A 19,960-nucleotide genomic window follows, 5' to 3' on the forward strand; every position below is an offset into this window, starting at 1 on the left:
GTATTTGTGTTCAACATGTGAGAAGTAGAAAGTACAGGTATTTGTGTTCAACATGTAAGAAGTAGAAAGTACAGGTATTTGTGTTCAACATCTAAGAAGTAGAAAGTACAGGTATTTGAGTTCAACATGTAAGAAGTAGAAAGTACAGGTATTTGTGTTCAACATGTAAGAAGTAGAAAGTACAGGTATTTGTGTTCAACATGTAAGAAGTAGAAAGTACAGGTATTAGAGTTCAACATGTTAGAAGTAGAAGTTGTCAGAAAAATAAGTAGTGGAGTAAAGTACTGATACCAGAAACATGTACTTAAGTACAGAAACAAAGTATTTGTACTTCATTACTTCCCACCTCTGGCAGTGAATAAGGGACACCACTCCTCTGTGGAGTTGGTTTAAGCGTTGTGTTTGGTTCTGTTTATTCATTAGATATATTTTTTTAATGAGACGTGGGTTGCAGCCTCTAAAGTGTCAAGCTTTCTGTCTTCTTCTACGGTGGCCGATAGGTGCAAACTCACGACCACAGCCCAAAACAAATCCATTATGAGAGACATGCTGCAGATTCAGAAACAATGCAAATATAAAAACACAAATGTGCCAAAACCCATGAAGAGGAGGAAACATCTTCACCAACTTCACGAAACATGCGCAGCCTAGCCCCCATTTGAAACTTTCTACTACTTCATGCAGTTTAGTGTACGTATATCAATATGTATGGATTTGATTAAAAACAAGAATGATCAGGCCCACATAGTTACAGTTTTTCTCGATTGCTAACAAACTAAAATTATACATAAAGCACAATTATTTTAACCGAGACTCAAAGAGCAAAACATCGGCTCAAATCTCCAAAACTCTAAACACGTTTTCAGCTTTTCACACAATTTGAAAATCAACATGGCACTTTCTGCAAACCACTGCACACGTTTCTCCACGTGAGACTCAGGAATCTGACATAAAGTCACGTGTTAGCAGGTTTCAAACACTGATATTCAAAATGCCTCACACATGGAGCAATGATCAGGAAACACGTTCCACCTGACCAAACACCTGGTGGTATAATTGTTGGCTCATCAATCAGGATGTTAGCACTATGAAAAGACCACAGGTGAGTACTTTCTTACAGCAACAACGGAAGCCAACATGGAAGCAAGAGCAAGAGCAAGAGGAAGAGAGCAAGAGAGCAAGAGAGCAAGAGCAAGAGCAAGAGCAAGAGAGCAAGAGAGCAAGAGCAAGAGCAAGAGAGCAAGAGAGCAAGAGAGCAAGAGAGCAAGAGAGCAAGAGCAAGAGCAAGAGAGCAAGAGAGCAAGAGAGCAAGAGCAAGAGCAAGAGAGCAAGAGCAAGAGAGCAAGAGCAAGAGAGCAAGAGAGCAAGAGAGCAAGAGCAAGAGAGCAAGAGAGCAAGAGCAAGAGAGCAAGAGAGCAAGAGCAAGAGAGCAAGAGAGCAAGAGAGCAAGAGCAAGAGAGCAAGAGAGCAAGAGCAAGAGCAAGAGAGCAAGAGAGCAAGAGCAAGAGCAAGAGAGCAAGAGCAAGAGCAAGAGCAAGAGCAAGAGCGCAAGAGAGCAAGAGCAAGAGAGCAAGAGCAAGAGCAAGAGCAAGAGAGCAAGAGAGCAAGAGCAAGAGCAAGAGCAAGAGCAAGAGCAAGAGCAAGAGAGCAAGAGCAAGAGCAAGAGCAAGAGAGCAAGAGAGCAAGAGCAAGAGCAAGAGCAAGAGCGCAAGAGCAAGAGGAAGAGAGCAAGAGCAAGAGGAAGAGAGCAAGAGCAAGAGCAAGAGCAAGAGCAAGAGCAAGAGCAAGAGAGCAAGAGCAAGAGGAAGAGAGCAAGAGCAAGAGCAAGAGGAAGAGAGCAAGAGCAAGAGCAAGAGCAAGAGCAAGAGAGCAAGAGGAAGAGAGCAAGAGCAAGAGCAAGAGAGCAAGAGCAAGAGGAAGAGAGCAAGAGCAAGAGCAAGAGCAAGAGCAAGAGCAAGAGCAAGAGCAAGAGCAAGAGCAAGAGCTGGGCCGAGAGTGAGAGGAGGACGAAGAGTACTCTCTAATGAAATGAAATGTTATCACACGGTTTGACGATGAGAGAGGCTGGACAGAGGGTTCAGCCTAATCTAAACCGATGAACTGTCGCCTCTGTAATCCGGACACTTGGACTTGATAACAGGTTAGTTACCAGTTTGTAGCTCTGCGTAACTCATGATATATCAGAGCTTATATCTGTTGTGTGAAACGTATTTACTTCATTACTGTAACTGAATTGTTGGCATGTTGCAGACTATAACTGAACAAACATCCTGCACAATGTACTTTGGTAAACTTACTGTTATGCAACACAGACACTGACCATCCACTATGTCTTTGTTGTTTATCTGAAGGACTGAGAAACAAAGAGGTGCAGGTGGAAGGCTAAGGATGTTCAATGAGGCAGGAAGCAGCAGCTACAAACTGGGTTTTGGCAAACAATGCATCACTTAGAGAGATCCGAAGCATAGTAACTATGAGCTGAGATGCACAATGTTAGCTTTGAATAAAATGTGATTTTTTTCAACAACTCATTTGTATTTCTTCATTTACTGTATTTCTGTAAACTCAATCTTTCTCTACAGACACCTCTACGTACAGAGCACAGCCCAGAACAGATGAGAGTGCTTTAGATGATGCTCAGCAGTGTGCAGCTGGATGGTCAAACCATATAGTATTATGAATGAAGTGTTATATTTAGTGCAAAAGTTTGTATTTGGTAAGTTTATGTAGTTTTGAAGGCAGTTCTTCGTTTCGCAGGAGAAATGAGGAGTTTTGCACTTTGGGTGTTTGGCTTTGTGAATGGTGTTTAGTGTTCTGAGAAACTGAGAAAAAAAAAAAATGTGTGTTAGCAATCGATAAAAACCGTAACTTTACAGATTATGTTCGGGGTGCTTCTGGATTTGAATTTGTATGCAGGCAATATGATGATTCTGCTTTGAAGGATTATTGTTATTTGGTAACAATGACATGTTTCTGAAAGCAGACGTCTTCACACACATGCCTAAAATAAAGATTATAAAAGTTTGCATGTTTTGGTTTTACATAATCTTTTTGTTCCAATTCGTCCTTGTTTGTTTCTCTGCTAACATTTCCTCTTCTCCAGCACAGCATATTTACAAGTATCCTCTATTGACTTTTTAGAAGAAAGGGCTTCAGATAGATTGAGTATATTCAGCGGCTTAAATCCTGCGTGCCGAGCCATCCATTGTCACAGCAGCCTTTCTTTGTTGGATCTGTTTAGGTGTTACTCATCACTTATCTGTCCGCAGCATGTTTCCTTGGCGGCTGCCGCCTCGTTCTGAATGCATTACAGAGACAACATTCATCCGCTGTCAGCAGAAACACCTCTAGGCCCAGATACAGTTCAGCAGCTCTCCTCCAGCCGTCCTGCTCTCTTTCCCTGCACCGCTGAAGGCCTGCAGCAAAAACCACTCAAGTGTTTCTGTCTGCATCAAATCCCTGAGCAGTAAAACACACATCCACATCCACCTCCTGCTCCTCTGGGTGTCATATTGATCCATGGAGGAGCCTGAGGAGGGAGGGGGACGTTTCCTGTACGATAAAATGTTATGTTTTAAAATGTGTAAATATCATCACTGTCAAACACAAACCTACACACACTGCGTTCATCCGCCTGAAGCAGCCGGTCACGTATCATCCTGTTCATTACAGGAGCATTTTTGTTACTTTCCTGCAGTTTACTGATTTCATTGTTTTTCATATAAATACTTACTTTCTTTATTTATATTTAGAAGGGGCCTTATAATACTAACTTTAAAGTTCATATTTTTGTATCAGTATGTAGTGTCTCTACTTTAAAGAGTCCTCTCCTGCTGATGTTCAGGTGTATATCAGTATGTAGTGTCTCTACTTTATAGAGTCCTCTCCTGCTGATGTTCAGGTGTATATCAGTATGTAGTGTCTCTACTTTAAAGAGTCCTCTCCTGCTGATGTTCAGGTGTATATCAGTATGTAGTGTCTCTACTTTAAAGAGTCCTCTCCTGCTGATGTTCAGGTGTATATCAGTGTGTAGTGTCTCTACTTTAAAGAGTCCTCTCCTGCTGATGTTCAGGTGTATATCAGTAGGTAGTGTCTCTACTTTAAAGAGTCCTCTCCTGCTGATGTTCAGGTGTATATCAGTATGTAGTGCCTCTACTTTAAAGAGTCCTCTCCTGCTGATGTTCAGGTGTATATCAGTATGTAGTGTCTCTACTTTAAAGAGTCCTCTCCTGCTGATGTTCAGGTGTATATCAGTATGTAGTGTCTCTACTTTAAAGAGTCCTCTCCTGCTGATGTTCAGATGTATATCAGTATGTAGTGTCTCTACTTTAAAGAGTCCTCTCCTGCTGATGTTCAGGTGTATATCAGTATGTAGTGTCTCTACTTTAAAGAGTCCTCTCCTGCTGATGTTCAGGTGTATATCAGTATGTAGTGTCTCTACTTTAAAGAGTCCTCTCCTGCTGATGTTCAGGTGTATATCAGTATGTAGTGTCTCTACTTTAAAGAGTCCTCTCCTGCTGATGTTCACGTGTATATCAGTACGTAGTGTCTCTACTTTAAAGAGTCCTCTCCTGCTGATATTCAGGTGTATATCAGTATGTAGTGTCTCTACTTTAAAGAGTCCTCTCCTGCTGATGTTCAGGTGTATATCAGTATGTAGTGTCTCTACTTTAAAGAGTCCTCTCCTGCTGATGTTCACGTGTATATCAGTACGTAGTGTCTCTACTTTAAAGAGTCCTCTCCTGCTGATATTCAGGTGTATATCAGTACGTAGTGTCTCTACTTTAAAGAGTCCTCTCCTGCTGATGTTCAGGTGTATATCAGTATGTAGTGTCTCTACTTTAAAGAGTCCTCTCCTGCTGATGTTCAGGTGTATATCAGTATGTAGTGTCTCTACTTTAAAGAGTCCTCTCCTGCTGATGTTCACGTGTATATCAGTACGTAGTGTCTCTACTTTAAAGAGTCCTCTCCTGCTGATATTCAGGTGTATATCAGTACGTAGTGTCTCTACTTTAAAGAGTCCTCTCCTGCTGATGTTCAGGTGTATATCAGTATGTAGTGTCTCTACTTTAAAGAGTCCTCTCCTGCTGATATTCAGGTGTATATCAGTACGTAGTGTCTCTACTTTAAAGAGTCCTCTCCTGCTGATGTTCAGGTGTATATCAGTATGTAGTGTCTCTACTTTAAAGAGTCCTCTCCTGCTGATGTTCAGGTGTATATCAGTATGTAGTGTCTCTACTTTAAAGAGTCCTCTCCTGCTGATATTCAGGTGTATATCAGTATGTAGTGTCTCTACTTTAAAGAGTCCTCTCCTGCTGATGTTCAGGTGTATCAGTATGTAGTGTCTCTACTTTAAAGAGTCCTCTCCTGCTGATGTTCAGGTGTATATCAGTATGTAGTGTCTCTACTTTAAAGAGTCCTCTCCTGCTGATATTCAGGTGTATATCAGTATGTAGTGTCTCTACTTTAAAGAGTCCTCTCCTGCTGATGTTCAGGTGTATCAGTATGTAGTGTCTCTACTTTAAAGAGTCCTCTCCTGCTGATGTTCAGGTGTATATCAGTATGTAGTGTCTCTACTTTAAAGAGTCCTCTCCTGCTACTTTTCCCACCTTTGCCTAAAGGCTTCTCCCGAGTCACAATATGTTTCCCTTTACTTCCTCTGGCGCTCCTCTTCCTCTTCTTCGGCTGTTGGCTCCATGTTTCCAGTGTGATGAAGAGTTTGACCTCAGAGGAAATTACCTTCACTTTTTATCAGCAGCAGCATCTCACAGGGAGCTGGGCTCGACTCCTTCAGTCTGAATCAATAACAGCAATGATGTGGAAAAGAAATGAAGCGTGTGTCCTTGTTATGTTATGAGGAAGGTTATCTTAATCAGAGACTTCGGGGGGGGGGCGGCTTAGTGTCGCAGGGCGAGGCGAACCTGACGTGTGATCTCTTCATCTTCATCCATCTGTGTCTAATGAAGCCATGCATTTTAGGGGTTTCCCTTTCATGTAATTATAGGTTTTAGTGCATGTAAATGGTCTGCAAAGGATCAAATCCCTGTGTTCCAGAGGGAGCTTCTCTCCGCTCATGTCTGTTACTATTCCTCATCAGTTTTGTTCCTCATCACCACCCCATAACAAATCACTAAACCCACAGCTTTTATCTCTGATGTCATCTTTGGTGGCAAAGCCAGTATCTATCTCCCACAATCCTCTGGGTGCCTTTTATATGAACACGATAATGAAGAAGAAAGCAATGCTTCCTATCGTTGCCAAAGTTAACTGTACAAATTGCCAGAGCTGGAAAGTAGTGGAGTTCAAATTAGGGATGCACGATATTGGTTTTTTGAAACCGATACCGATCCCGATAACTTCCTGCTTCTCAAGAGCGATACCGATAACCGATAACAATATAATATATATATTAAATGTACCTGTAGTTTTTTCCTCGTTTTAGCCCTGGGGTCGTCTCTGGCAAACTTCTTGCCTTTTTCAAAAGCCTCGTCGATAGGTAAAAGCCCCGGTGCCTTTGCAGCTGGCTTTGGATTCGCCGCTAGTTTAGCAGCGCAGGCGTACGCTTTTAACACACCATCGTAGCGATGGCGATGTTTCAGGTGACTAATCAGGTTGGAAGTATTATAGCTCGTTGCCTTTTTCCCTCCTCGTGGAACTTCTGCATTGCATTTGTTAATACAAATAGCAAGCGAACTATCTAACTCTGAAACTTTGAAATAGTCCCATACTACCGACAACACGTTTGTTTACTGTCCTGGCTTCACGGCCGCACACCATTTACGTCACAGCCAGGCCTGAGTTAGGGAGCGCTGGATTTGTGAAAAACTCCCCTCTTCCTAAACCACTAATACCACAGTACTGGCAAAACGGGAGGAGCCGAGTGAAAAACAAGCGCTCCTCATCCCAATCCACCCACACCGCCGTATTTTTTCTTTTCTTTTTACCCAAAAAATATATTGTATATTATCGGGGCTATCAATACTTTTATCGGGTTTATCGGGATGAAGTCATAATTCCTAATATCGGGCCGATAATTATCGTGCACCACTAGTTCAAATACTTTGTTACTGTACTTAAGTACATTTTTCTGGTATCAGTACTTTACTCCACTACTTTTGACTTCTACTTCTTACATGTTGAACTCAAATACCTATACTTTCTACTTCTTACATGTTGAACTCAAATACCTGTACTTTCTAGTTCTTACATGTTGAAAACAAATACCTGTACTTTCTACTTCTCACATGTTGAACACAAATACCTGTACTTTCTACTTCTTACATGTTGAACTCAAATACCTGTACTTTCTACTTCTTACATGTTGAACACAAATACCTGTACTTTCTACTTCTTACATGTTGAACACAAATACCTGTACTTTCTACTTCTTACATGTTGAACTCAAATACCTGCACTTTCTACTTCTCACATGTTGAACACAAATACCTGTACTTTCTACTTCTTACATGTTGAACTCAAATACCTGCACTTTCTACTTCTCACATGTTGAACACAAATACCTGTACTTTCTACTTCTTACATGTTGAACTCAAATACCTGTACTTTCTACTTCTCACATGTTGAACACAAATACCTGTACTTTCTACTTCTCTCATTTTCCAAACAGGCTGGTTCCTTTAGTCTGAATGTGTGTTTGGTGGCGTGATCATTATTATTTAGAGTCATTGCGTGCCTATTGATTTGAACACGATCCGTGTATCCATCATTTCCTGGTCTTCTCTAAAGAAGAGGGACCAATGGAAACGTTGTCATGTTGCCGTTGTTCAGCATGGAAACATTCATTAGCTAACAATGACAATATTGTTCTATTAATATAAAGGGAGGTCAGGTACTCTTTAAAACAGCTGCTAGTTATGGGTACTTTTTACTGAAGTGCATTTCAAAGCCTCTTTACTTTGACTTGAGTAAAGAAGTTTAGTCAGTACTTCTACTTTCACCAGAGTATTTTTAAACACGAGTATCTGTACTTCTACTTGAGTAAAGGATGTGTGTACTTTTGCCATCTCTAAAAATTGCAAAATGTGCGTGACAGGGCGTGTGGATCATTAATTTCGGAGCGTCCATGATGGGTCATCCCTGCTCGCAGGGGTCCCGCGGGGCCACGGCTAATTATAACGCAGCCTCAGGAGGGGGTAATGAAGAGGAGGAGGCAGAGTCTGAGTGTGTCTCTATATGCAGGTGTGTATCAGCAGGAGTGTGTGTAGGTGTGTGTGATGTGTGTTCAGCACCTGTGTGCATTTTGAGTCAAACGTTATTTAAAGCATGACTGAGTTGCAGCCTAACGGCTCGTCTCTCTGCTCTCTCAGAATCCGGAGAGGCACCAGGTTCCTCTAATTCTTTAAGAGGAAACCAATCATTCCTGCTTTAAGTGTTGGACTTTGGACAGGCACCAACATGAGACTGGATGTGTTTGGGGAGGATGAGCTTTTTTGCTTTTCAACCACTTACGGCCTGTCAACACAGCAGCGTTCAAAAAATCTTCCAATGCTTCCCTGCCCATTCACTTTGAATGGGGGTGACGTCACTTTACCTCGCTTTTCGCCGAACTGCATTGTGGGGAATAAAAGCGAAGATTTCCAGGATTTTCAGGATTCAAAAGTTGAGCAATGTTCAACTTTTGAAGCTGAGGTGGAAGCGTGAGCCAATCAAATCCCGTTTATGCAAATCTGACAGTACAAGCACTAGCCAATCACACCACGTGTAAGCTGGGAGAGACAGACCGCAGTTCATTTCCTCATATTCCAAACGAGAAATTACGGTAGCAAATCACCCGGTTCTTTACGACCAGAACTATTTACCGGGATACAAACCGGAGGAACTAGGCATGGAGGGAGGTGGCAGAGACAGTGGGTGAAACTGGTAGGTTTTCGCCTGTTTGGGGATTTTATATTGATTATATTGCCCGCATAAAATCCCCGGGGTTTTTTGCTTTGTATGTCGGGGGCGGAAGATTCATGTGATTGGTTGTTGGTCGCATTGCTCGCAAAAAATCCCCAAGCTTTCAGACACGCCCAGCTCCAAGATTTTCATTTTTTAACGCTGCTGTGTGGACGGGCCGTTACAGGTTCAGGAAGTAAACAAAGGAGTCCAATGGAGGCGTTTCATGCCAAGGAACTTTGGGATTGCAGCCCTTGCAGACCATTTACATGCACTAAAACCTATAGAACGCAATACAGGAAAAGGGAAAAGCCCAAAAATAGAATAGGGCCTCTTGAAGGGACCTTCATCGATGGAGGAACTCGATTCATAATCATTTCATTGCCATTTCTACACTGTAGCTTATGACAATAAAACATTTGAATTTGAATACATATAGAGGACATGAATGAAGATGAAAACCGTAGCATTTCAATCAATCTGTCCTGAGGCCCCCAAGAGGCCAGAACCACCTCTAATGACAGGTTTGATGGAGAGGATTCTTTGCACTGATGCTTCCTGAGTATTTACTGTCTTTCTGTTGAATAACAACTGTTGATGAAAAGCACGCAGCGCGCTGATACACTCGACTGAAAGCAGAGCGTTCGTCCTGCAGACTTCAGGCAGCTGTGGCTCTGCTGTGGAGCGACGGCAGGAGAGAGAGAGCTGCTGCTCTGCAGGATCATGTTTATGCATGAGTTTGCATTTTAAAAGGGAGGCTGTGGCTCAGTGGATAGTGTGCTGGACTTTGAATCAGGGGGTAGCAAGTTTGAGTCCCACTGAAGTCAGCAGTCCCTGAGACACTTCTATGTAAATCGCTTTGGATAAAAGCATCTAACAAGTAACATGTAATGTAAAAAGTCAATTTGTGACAACCCGGCTTTCATTGTGCCGTTTCCAAACAGTCAACAGAGTGAGATGCAAACAGCAGATTTAACACGCTTATCATCTGTTGGATTTACATGTTAATATCAGCAGAGACTCAGAGAGAGAGATCTGAGAGCGGAACATCAGAATATGAATATGTGAAATCCCACAGCACACGCTTCCTCCAACGTTTGTGGAGGATTCACTTAAGGCTTAACGTGACAGCTGTTCAGTTATGAGAGGTTGTTGGGGTAAACAGGAGAATTCAGACATTATTTTAGACACATTTGGCGAAAGATCGTGAAATTATTCAGTCATTATTTTTGTTTATTTGGCAGAAAATGTTGGACTTTTTCAGTTATCATTTCAGATTAGTCAGAAAGAAATTAGGTAATTATTCAGTAATAATTTAGGATTATTTGGGCAGAAAATGTGTAATTTCTTTAGATTTCTTTGCCAAAATAAGGCAGAAAATTCACTAATTTATTTCGAATAATTGGCAGAAAGTTATGTAATCTTATAGGAATTATTTCAGATTATTTGGCAGAGAATTCAGTCTTTTTTAGCAGAACATTTGACTAAAAAGTCTTTAATTATTTTTGGATTATTTGTCAGAAAATTCCAAAAACAAATCTGTAGTTTTTGTCCAAATATTTCTTAAAACGTTTGTTCGTTCCTGCTTCTCAAATGTGCCATCGTACACCTCCTCCAATCTCAGGCATTATGTATATTTAGCTGTACAGTAAGAGATAAACAGATGTTGTCATGAAGTGTACTTTTTACTTTTTGAACCCCGAAAGACGTGTAGCGTCTCAGCTTTAAGAGTTACTCTCCTGCAGCTTCATCACAGATGGCATTTTGAGTTCACGAAAAAAATACATTCTAGTCCACAGTTTGTCTGAGGTCGTAAATCTGGAGAGAGAAATGCAAACTCGGCTCTTTGGGATCCAGCTTTTATATCTTTAAAATGCTCATTCCAGCCAGTCTGTATGACACAGATATATATATGCTGAATTGCATTATTGGACATTTAGTTCTTGTGCTTTTATTTTTATTTTAATTCTTTATTTATTTGGGGTCACATTATAGTACAAGTACAGTTTTTCAAATCATATATTTTTAGAGACCCGAAAGTGACAAATGAAATAGCAAACAAAATTAATCAAAGTAAAATAAAAACGAAAAAGTACACAGGGGTTGTTTGAAATAGCAAATGTCTACACATGTACATGCATACATATCAACATAAATATATACATTCAATACACATACATGTGACCATACATACATATCTATACATATACATTCAATCGGTGTATAGAAACAGTCAAACAAGGGATGGTCGTCTTTGGGATATGTACATTCTCCACTTTTTCCATATTTCTTCAAATGTGTTTTCCTGAAGCCTCATCGAGAAGGTGATTCTTTCCATCACATAGATTTCATGGATTTTGTCGTACCAGTTGTCGAGAGAAGGGATATCCGCTTTGAGCCATTTTCTAGTTATTGCTTTTTTTGCTACAACAGTAACAATTCCAAATAATTGTTTTGTTTTGGAGTTTGTGGGGATTGAATGTACGAGCCCAAATAGAAATTCCACAGTAGCTGGGGGGCCCTAGGTGATGTGATGACTGAGCAGGGCTGAAAAAGTACCTGCTCAGCATCCTCCAACTAAACATTCTGTATGTGCCTGAGCTCGAGATCTTCCATTGAAAAGGAAGATTCTTGTGCTTTTTTAAGTGTTTTTATTCTATTTTCCATTAAATTGTAATTTCATTGGACATTTTGCTTGAACTTTTTGTGTTTATTTCATATTTTATTTTATTTTAGATTTGTAATGGACATTTTAATTTAACCTATGTTTTTATAATTATTATTATTAATTTTGTTATATTTTCCTTTAACTTTCTTTGTTTATATAAATATTTTTTATTTTCGTTCGTAAATGGAGCAACTCTCACTAAACTTAATTTCCTGTCTGAACAAATAACCTATATTTAATCTGACAGCTGATCAAATGAACTCTCCTTTTCATACACGTATGTCACACTTCCTCTAACAGACACACACAGCCTTATTGAAGAATACTGCATGTATAGAAACAGTATAGAGAAATAAATCTATATATATAGAAATACTGTTTCCACACGTGCAGATTGTGCATTGACCTGTGAGCTGAACCGCAACAAAGAGAGAGAGGGACCACCTGGGACTGAACCCACCTGCAGCCAATTAAAACACACACACACACACACACACACACACACACACACACACACACATACCTTTGAATCAATACCTGGGGGGGTTATAAATACATTTCCCGTCCGTACGTCAGAATCCATCAGGCGGGATGTGAGGTTTGCTGCGATGAAAAGAATCTGAATCAATATTTATATTCTTAAATCTGAAAGCTGTCGGCGCATGTGTTAAATAAATATGGATGAGAGGATCGGCAGTCTGCGGGTGTTGATGGAAGACCTCCTGACTCACTCACTGGCATCTAAAGGATTATTACGCTGTTTTAAACCCCTCGTAATGTTCTCACCGGAGTTTCCCAAGGACACCTTAAAGCAGGCGTTGTGCTAATCATTTTAGATTAGCTAGCAGAAAATTCTACAAAAAAATCAACAAAACATTTCCAGCAAATCTTTTAAATAAATCATCAAATTAATTTGTCATCCAGTTTCTTTTTTATAATCGTCGGCATTAAATTCGGTGAAAAAAAATTATATTATTTTTGTGAAAAAGCAGTAATTATTCAGTATTTTCTGTTGAAAATGTTGCCAGAAAATTCAGCAAAAGTAAACCGTAATTTTCGTGCAAAACTTTCTAAAAACATTTGTTTGTTCTAGCCTCTTGAGTGTGACGATTTGCTCCTTTGTTTTGGGTTACCAGCTGATCTGATGTACATATACTTTTTTTACTTTACAAATGTATACATTAGCATGCAAGAAGATTAGAAAGTATGATGAATTAGTTTTTTTGTCTCGAGTAACCATTAGCCAATCAGCAACCAAGGTAACCCCCCCCCTTATCACCTGAATCTCCTCCTAGAGCACCATTGAGTTCTTTGTAACCAAATCTCTCTCAGAGGGGCGTGGGGAGGGGCTCCTTATTTTCATCTAAAGTAACAGACTCAGTAATCAGCACTTTGGAAACAGGGCTGAAACAGAGGGGATTATGGGTAATGCAGCAATGATCTGTTTGGTGTTACAGCCAATCAGAGACAGGCTCTGTATATTTCTGAGACCTTGGATATATGGATGATAAAGACAATATTAGGGGACCTTTAAGGTTTCCTAACTGAATCTTGAATCGATTCCTCATCTGTGTAAATGCAGATTCATTAAACAGCGTAAGCTCTCAGACAGTAATTGGCCCCGGGGCCACCTGCATGGTCTGATGAAAGTGCTGAGTCAGGAATAAACCCCACAGCGTGTCTGTCAAACAGACAATTAAGCTGAGGCTGCAGTTGTAACCGCAGAGAGGAGGAAGCTGCTGGAGTCTCTGTTATCTGTCAGAGAGGAGGACTTCTGTCATGACTTTACTTTTTATTCATCGTCTTAGTTCCAGTTTTGACATACAGTATAAATAAAACCCAGCAAAGGACCATGCGTTATACACAGAAGAGGATCAGAGCGAAAAAAACATCTACAAAAAGTGTCTCTTTTTATAAATTCTGTGGAAAAAGGCAAAAGTAAGGGTGCCTATAGAGATCAAACTTCACGTCACGCTGAGTGAAGATGTCCAAGTTTCGTTTTGAGGTCCCGGGATAAACCATTTCAAAGTATTTCTCAGTTTGGTGGAAAAAAGTTTAAAAGTCAATTTTGAATCCAAGCCTCTGACTTTATTCGCAAAATACTAATAAATAAGATCGCTCCCTGCCTGAAACGCCTCGATTTGACTACTTTGTTTACTTCCTTAACGTAGTGACATCACTATGTAACACTCGCGCTCCTATTGGCTAGCGCTCCAACACATTGTAGGTGATAGGCTATGGGGAGGGACATCTCTAAGCGGTTGACCAATCACAACAGAGGCGGCCAGCTAACCAATCAGAGTGGACTGAGCTCTGGTTTCAGACAGAGGGTGAAAAGAGGTGCTGCAGCACAGGCAGTATGAGAACAATAAAGAGCTTTTTGAATATTAAAGCATGGAGACATGTAGAGACACTCCATACTGATATACACCTGAACATCAGCAGGAGAGGACTCTTTAAAGTAGAGACACTACATACTGATATACACCTGGACATCAGCAGGAGAGGACTCTTTAAAGTAGAGACACTACATACTGATATACACCTGAACATCAGCAGGAGAGGACTCTTTAAAGTAGAGACACTACATACTGATATACACCTGAACATCAGCAGGAGAGGACTCTTTAAAGTAGAGACAGTACATACTGATATACACCTGAACATCAGCAGGAGAGGACTCTTTAAAGTAGAGACACTACATACTGATATACACCTGAACATCAGCAGGAGATGACTCTTTAAAGTAGAGACACTACATACTGATATACACCTGAACATCAGCAGGAGAGGACTCTTTAAAGTAGAGACACTACATACTGATATACACCTGAACATCAGCAGGAGAGGACTCTTTAAAGTAGAGACACTACATACTGATATACACCTGAACATCAGCAGGAGAGGACTCTTTAAAGTAGAGACACTACATACTGATATACACCTGAACATCAGCAGGAGAGGACTCTTTACGGTAGAGACACTACATACTGATATACACCTGAAAATGAAAATGAATATAGGCTTTATTTGGAAACATAGAAATATTTAGTCTTTATTTTTACCTCTTTGTCTGAATATTTACTTTAAAAGGCTCAGAGGTCGATTTTCAGGTTACATTAGTGGTTTGTTTGGTGAATTTGGACTCATTTTACATTACATTATTTGTTAGACACTTTTATCCAAAGCGTCTAACAAACAGTCAGTACTGTGGAAAATCCCCACAGGAGCAATTTGGTGTGAAGTGTCTCAGGGACACAACGACATGCTGAGTGCAGTGGGACTCAAACTTGCTATCCCCTGATTCGAAGTCCAGCACACGATCCACTGAGCCACAGCCGCCCTATCATTTGTTGGTGACCTCAAACCCCCACTGCTCTGAAACACAGGGAGCCAAGAATGCCTCAACATGGGAAACAAAGATGGACATCTGAGGAGGATAATGAACGAGACACATCAATAATGTCTGAAAATATATATTTCTATTTACAGTGACATACTTTTGTTTTTAAATCATACAATCAATTATTTGTTGAATACATATCTGGAAAACTGAATTACTTAACAGAAAGATAAATTAATTCTTCATCATCGTACCAGATCATTACAAATATGTCAACTCAGGCGTGGTTTGACAGTAAAACATGTATCAACAACAATAACAATAATCAATAATAATATTTATAATTATTTCGGGTTGGGAGGAGAAATATGACAGACGGAGTGAGTGTGTTTCCTCGGAGGAAGAATGAGTCGAGGGTTGGCAGGAGATTTGATTTATGAAGCGCCTGCCAGGAAGTCCTTCACTGCCAAAATAATAAATACTCAACAAAAGGAAAATTAAATTCTGCCCACTGAGGTTTCCAGAAATAGGAATTAGGATATAAGATTCAGAAACATTACTAATCTGAGGACAAAACAACACAAGACTAATACTCTGTAAGCATATGTAATACATGCTAAGTTTATTCTTCATGTCTTTTGTTAAATAATGCTCTTGTTCAGGTGTATATCAGTGTGTAGTGTCTCTACTTTAAAGAGTCCTCTCCTGCTGATGTTCAGGTGTATATCAGTATGTAGTGTCTCTACTTTAAAGAGTCCTCTCCTGCTGATGTTCAGGTGTATATCAGTATGTAGTGTCTCTACTTTAAAGAGTCCTCTCCTGCTGATGTTCAGGTGTATATCAGTATGTAGTGTCTCTACTTTAAAGAGTCCTCTCCTGCTCTTGTTCAGGTGTATATCAGTATGTAGTGTCTCTACTTTAAAGAGTCCTCTCCTGCTGATGTTCAGGTGTATATCAGTATGTAGTGTCTCTACTTTAAAGAGTCCTCTCCTGCTGATGTTCAGGTGTATATCAGTATGTAGTTCTCTACTTTAAAGAGTCCTCTCCTGCTCTTGTTCAGGTGTATATCAGTATGTAGTGTCTCTACTTTAAAGAGTCCTCTCCTGCTGATGTTCAGGTATATATCAGTATGTAGTGTCTCTACTTTAAAGAGTCCTCTCCTGCTCTTGTTCAGGTGTATATCAGTATGTAGTGTCTCTACTTTAAAGAGTCCTCTCCTGCTCTTGTTCAGGTGTATATCAGTATGTAGTGTCTCTACTTTAAAGAGTCCTCTCCTGCTGATGTTCAGGTGTATATCAGTATGTAGTGTCTCTACTTTAAAGAGTCCTCTCCTGCTGATGTTCAGGTGTATATCAGTATGTAGTGTCTCTACTTTAAAGAGTCCTCTCCTGCTGATGTTCAGGTGTATATCAGTATGTAGTTCTCTACTTTAAAGAGTCCTCTCCTGCTGATGTTCAGGTGTATATCAGTATGTAGTGTCTCTACTTTAAAGAGTCCTCTCCTGCTGATGTTCAGGTATATATCAGTATGTAGTGTCTCTACTTTAAAGAGTCCTCTCCTGCTCTTGTTCAGGTGTATATCAGTATGTAGTGTCTCTACTTTAAAGAGTCCTCTCCTGCTGATGTTCAGGTATATATCAGTATGTAGTGTCTCTACTTTAAAGAGTCCTCTCCTGCTCTTGTTCAGGTGTATATCAGTATGTAGTGTCTCTACTTTAAAGAGTCCTCTCCTGCTGATGTTCAGGTGTATATCAGTATGTAGTGTCTCTACTTTAAAGAGTCCTCTCCTGCTGATGTTCAGGTGTATATCAGTATGTAGTGTCTCTACTTTAAAGAGTCCTCTCCTGCTCTTGTTCAGGTGTATATCAGTATGTAGTGTCTCTACTTTAAAGAGTCCTCTCCTGCTGATGTTCAGGTGTATATCAGTATGTAGTGTCTCTACTTTAAAGAGTCCTCTCCTGCTGATGTTCAGGTGTATATCAGTATGTAGTGTCTCTACTTTAAAGAGTCCTCTCCTGCTGATGTTCAGGTGTATATCAGTATGTAGTTCTCTACTTTAAAGAGTCCTCTCCTGCTGATGTTCAGGTGTATATCAGTATGTAGTGTCTCTACTTTAAAGAGTCCTCTCCTGCTGATGTTCAGGTATATATCAGTATGTAGTGTCTCTACTTTAAAGAGTCCTCTCCTGCTCTTGTTCAGGTGTATATCAGTATGTAGTGTCTCTACATTAAAGAGTCCTCTCCTGCTGATGTTCAGGTGTATATCAGTATGTAGTGTCTCTACTTTAAAGAGTCCTCTCCTGCTGATGTTCAGGTGTATATCAGTATGTAGTGTCTCTACTTTAAAGAGTCCTCTCCTGCTCTTGTTCAGGTGTATATCAGTATGTAGTGTCTCTACTTTAAAGAGTCCTCTCCTGCTGATGTTCAGGTGTATATCAGTATGTAGTGTCTCTACATGTCTCCATGCTTTAATGTCCAAAAAGCTCTTTATTGTTCTCATACTGTCTGTGCTGCAGCACCTCTTTTCACCCTCTGTCTGAAACCAGAGCCCAGTCTGCTCTGATTGGTTTGCTGGCCGCCTCTGATGTGATTGGTCAACTGCTTAGTGATGTCCCGCCCCTTAGCATATTATGTACAATGTGTTGGAGTGCTTGCTAATATAAGCGAGATTGTTTATTATGCCCAAAAAGCATAATAGGGCCTCTTTAAACACCATACGGAAGGACTTGTAAAATATACACTGGCATGAAATCATTTAGTTATTTAATATCTGTGAATACTTAAGAATTAGCTAAAATGTTCTTGTTTCACTTCCATCTCAGAAACTCCTGTCTCTTTCTTAAAATTATACAAGTATGAGCTTTAAGGGACACAACATATTTAATATTGAACATATTTCCGTCACAAATTAGTCAAATGTAGACTCAGAGTGTTGTATTAAATCAGAGAAACAGTGAAGTAGGACAGACAGCAGTTAATGGGCCGCTTTGGGACACGATGTCAGTATCTATCAGCTGCTCCTTCATCTGAAATGTAAATCAGCAATAATCACCTCATTAATCCGTCTGTCGGAGGCTGGGCTCTCCTCATGCTGTCCTTTTTCGACTGGAGGTTAGTTTGGGAAGTTAAAAGGAGTTCAACATTTTGGGTTTGAGTTGGATCAGAAGATCAATACGGCTGAAACATCTGTCACATGTGAGGCTGGAGCCAGCAGGGGGGGAGACAGCAGGAATCAAGAGGTTTCTGCGCAGAATACACTCTTTTATTCAATCAGATATTTGCCATTAGAGTGTCCCAGCACATGGACAATTTCACTCATATTTGAGGAGCATGAATGACTTCACTGTAGTCTGCTGACAGATTCCTCATGTGGTCCCGAGGTCGAGGTTGAAGCAGCGGGGAGACAGACGATTTGCCCCCCCTGATCAGACTTGCTCCCACTTTTTAAATCTCGTTTAAAGACCCACTGATTCTCCCGTGCTTTTGCAAACAACAACTTGTCAATCTGTGTTTTTAAATTGGGGTTTTTATTTATTACGTTTTATATTGTTTTTTGAGAATTTCAGTCTGTTAGTTTAAGTATGTTTAAATAAAGTTGGATTGTGTTACCTTAGCATTAGCTACATATTTTACAAGCCAAATACATAATGGCCGCTTCTAGAATAACACACACTTATTATTATTGAATCTTTATTGTTGCAGTTTGTAAATGTGGAGCGAAGTTTTATTGCTTCTAGCTCTTGGGACCAATTACGTTTTATGGTAACCTGTAACATCATCATTCATAGTATGTAGTATTCATAATCTGAATCTGTGTGGCTAAAACTAGGATGCTTTTCACCTTGGTTTGTTTGGTTGGTTTGTTTGGTTCCTTCAGAGTGTTCAGAGCACCTCGTGGTGACAGAAATCTGCTTCTTTAAAACCTCTTAAACCCCACGGACCCGGTTACGGGGCCGAAATCGCGTCATTTGCAGGAAATAACGTCTAAGGAATCTTAATATTTAATAACTAACTATGATAATTTTATATCAATATAACGGTAAAAAACTAATTTAACTGATCTTTTTCATTTTTTTTTTCAAAAAAACTCAAAATACTAACACTAACCCTCTGAATTAGCCCCGAGCGAAAAATGCTAACCTATTACTGCACCGAAAATCACTCCAAGCACCCTTATTACTTATCCTAGCTGTACATCCAACACATCGTTTATGATCGTAAGGAGACACAATCTATTGGTACCCACCTCAAAACTCAAAGATTACAAATTTGCGGAGAAAATAACAAAAACGTACATCAAAACATGTGGCGCTAGGTAGCCAAAAACGCTTACATGGCTTACCTTGGTCTTTGTCTGGTCAAAACTGGTCTTCAATGGCATTAAAACGATAAAAACGAATGCTGTAGTTAATCCTTAGGTTAATATCCAATGTGTCTGTGTCCCCTTTGAAATGTTCTGATAATCCATAAGCAATAAAACTGCTTTTCCGTTTCTAGATATCAGAGCAGGTATATTCCTACGCTCTGAAGAAGATTGTATGCGCAGAGACGCCAGCTTTTTTTTTTAACATGAGAGTCTATGGGAAGATTTCCCTTCGATTCTGTTGGCTCTAACGGTCAGGAAGAGATGTCACATGTCAAAATCGAAGAAGGGGGGCCAGAGATATGGAAAATCCACCCAAATGGCCCCAGAAGAGTTTTTATTTGCTAAATCTGTCTAAAAAGGTCAAATATCACTTGTTTTGCCTCAATCTTGATACAGGGTACTTATTATATGTTTTACTTTGGATTCCTAAAGCTTTTAGTCTACTAACCCATCATCCAAGGTTAGTTTTCACTATAAGTACAACATATATTTTGGACGGACACTATAATTTACAGTTTTTTACCATGTTCAATCTGAATTTTCTTTAAAATAAAAAACATCTATATTGATTCTGACTTTTCTACATCCAACTCACAGGTTTATCATTACTTTGAGAAAAAATATTATTAATTTAACCCTTTTAGAAGGGAAGATATGGTCATTTGTTCTGGGAATGTCATTTTCGAG

Source organism: Notothenia rossii (genome assembly GCF_949606895.1).
Source record: "Notothenia rossii genome assembly, chromosome: 5".
NCBI lineage: Eukaryota > Metazoa > Chordata > Actinopteri > Perciformes > Nototheniidae > Notothenia > Notothenia rossii.